This window comes from Dromaius novaehollandiae, unplaced genomic scaffold (genome assembly GCF_036370855.1).
Source record: "Dromaius novaehollandiae isolate bDroNov1 unplaced genomic scaffold, bDroNov1.hap1 HAP1_SCAFFOLD_116, whole genome shotgun sequence".
NCBI lineage: Eukaryota > Metazoa > Chordata > Aves > Casuariiformes > Dromaiidae > Dromaius > Dromaius novaehollandiae.
This window is the reverse complement of record NW_026991501.1, coordinates 120001-122500: the sequence shown is the minus strand read 5'-3', so window position 1 is coordinate 122500 and position 2500 is coordinate 120001. Positions and strand designations below refer to the sequence as shown.

Below are 2500 nucleotides of genomic sequence, written 5' to 3'. Positions count from 1 at the left end.
CCCCCGCCCCGCCGCCGCCCCACGGCGCCCGCGCTGCGCGGCCCCCCCCCCCGGCCGCGGCCCCCCGCGCGCCGCCGCCGCCGCCGCCGGGCCTCAACGCAACGCCGCGCGGCTGACGCCAGCCGGCGGGTGGAAGTGGCTCGACGACGCGCTGCGGACGCGGGGAAGCGCGGGGTTGGGGGGGGGGCCCGGCGGGCGCCGAAACGGCGGCGGTCAGGGCCAGGGCGAGGCAAAGGGCGGCCGGCCGTCCCCTCTGCCGGAGGGGAACGGGGGACCGGCGCACCACCGGGAGAGTGGTGGAGGAGAGGCCCGTGCGGCGGCACTGGCGGTGGTGGCGGGCGGGCGGGCGGCGCCGGGCGCCGGGCCACCGCGACCGACCCGATCTGGGGGCCCGGCGGGACGAAGTCCGCGACGCGGGCGCTCCGGGAGCGGGGGTTTCCCGAGTCTGCACTTAGGGGGACGAAGGCCCGGCCGCGCGGGGAGGGGAAGGAGAGCACCCCCCCTCTCCCCGGGGCAACGGGCCTGCGAGGCGCCCCAGCCGCGCCACACCGCGCGCGCCACGCGGCGCGGCGGCAGCCGCCGGGCTCGGAGGGGAGGGCGGGCACGGCCGGGCGCACCCGAACCGCGCCCCCCCCCACACCCACCGAGGGGCGGCACGCCGCTGCGCCCACGCCACGGCGCGGGTGACGATTGACCGTCAAGCGACGCTCAGACAGGCGTAGCCCCGGGAGGAACCCGGGGCCGCAAGTGCGTTCGAAGTGTCGATGATCAATGTGTCCTGCAATTCACATTAATTCTCGCAGCTAGCTGCGTTCTTCATCGACGCACGAGCCGAGTGATCCACCGCTAAGAGTTGTCTCGGTTTCGGTCCCCGCCGCGCGCGCGGGGGGACCGGGCAGCTTTCGCAGCCCCTGGGGGGCCCCCCCTCCTCCGCCCCCTCCTCCTCCGCCCCACCGCCCTTCCTCACGCCGACGCCGGCTGCTGAGCAAGGGACGGCAGAGACGGAAGGAGAGAGAGAGCGAGAGAAAGAGAGGGGCTTGCCTCACTGACCGTACAAGCACAGAGAAAGGGGGGGGGGAAACGAAGGGCAAACCCGAACGAGAAGGGCGGGGAGCCCTCGCTCCCGACCTGGGGACAAACCCTGTCTCGCTTCGAGTCCGGCCCAGGCGCCCGGCTCGGTCTGGCCCGGCAGGGAGCGGCGGGCCGGCCACACCGCCTGCCTCGGGATGTTGGGGGGGGTCCGTCCCCGCAGACCACCCCCCCCCCGCCCCAGGCGTCAGAGCCCGGCCGCCACCGGGAGCGGCGTCGCCCCGCCGCCCGCGCGCCTGCGGCCCGCCGGCCCCGCGCTTCCCAGCTCCCCGCTCGCCTCGCCGGCCCTCCGGCTCGACCGCCGCCGCCGCCGCCGCCGCGGCGCCCACACCCCCGCGCGCCCGCACACACCGCCTCGCGGGTGACGCCACGCGCTCGCCCGTCCCCTCCGCGGACAGACGCCCGGCGGCGGGCAGGCGGGCAAGGCGGCACGGACGGGGACGGCGCCCGCTCTCCCCGTCTCCACGCGGAGAGCGGGGCGGGCCGCCCCCGCCGCCGCCCCACCACCGCCCCCCCGCTGCCTGGCGGAGCCGGGCGGGGCAGAGCGAGGCGGGCGCCCCGGACGGCAGAGTGCCGGGGCGGGCGCGTAGGGTAGGGCGCCGCCGACGGCGGCCACGGCGGAAGACCCAGAAGCACCGGCCAGGGAGAAGGAGGAGACGCGCGGAGGCTCGGCGCCCGCACCACCCGCGGTGGGGGCTCGCCCTCCCGGCGGCGAGCACGCGCTCGCGCCCGGCTCGCAACGCTCGAGGCAGGCCGGCAACTAGGCCGACCGCGCGGCGTCTCTCCGCCGAGACCAGACCGCGGAGAGAGGGGGCAGGGTAACCCCTCTCCGTCCCGGCTGCCCGCGGGGCGAGCACGGGGCGCGCCGGCTGGCATGGGGGGGCGCGGCGCCCGCGCGCGCCGACCCCCCGGCCCTCCGGCAGCACGCCCGGCCGCCTCCGCGAGTCGCATCGGGCCGCCCGAGTCTTTAAACCTCCGCCCGGCTCTCCAACCGAGAACCCTCGGGCCCGGAGCCCGGGGCCCATGGCCATCCCTGCCCGGGGCGGCTGCCGGCGGCCGCGGTGGCCGGAGGCCCTCTCCCCTCTCTCGCTCGCTCCCTCCCTCCCCGCCCCCCCCACCCCCACCGCGGGGGAGGAAGGACCGGGGTGGGGGGAAGCCGAGGCGGGGGGGGGGAAGGCACGGCCGGTGCGGCGCGCACGGTGCGGCACCCGGGAGGAGCACGCTGGCACACGGGACCACACGGGTGGGTCACCGAGGGGGGGGCAGGAGAAGCGCGGGCGCTAGGTACCTGGCCCTGGGGTGAGGGAAACGACCTGAAATCCCCGCGGGGGTGCCTCCCCCGCCGCCGCCCGCCACCGGGCCGCCGCCGCCTCGCGGCGACGGCGGCAGCCTCGGCAGCGGCGACGAGACG

At 79.0% G+C, this 2500-nt stretch overlaps 1 non-coding gene across 1 annotated transcript; it reads right to left on the bottom strand.

Annotated features, from left to right (window-relative positions):
- Positions 1-702: 702 nt before the first annotated feature.
- LOC135326991 (5.8S ribosomal RNA) lies at positions 703-855 on the bottom strand. The gene has a single exon (XR_010387131.1). It is a non-coding gene; the product is annotated as a 5.8S ribosomal RNA (ribosomal RNA).
- Between the last annotated feature and the right edge of the window lie 1645 nt (positions 856-2500).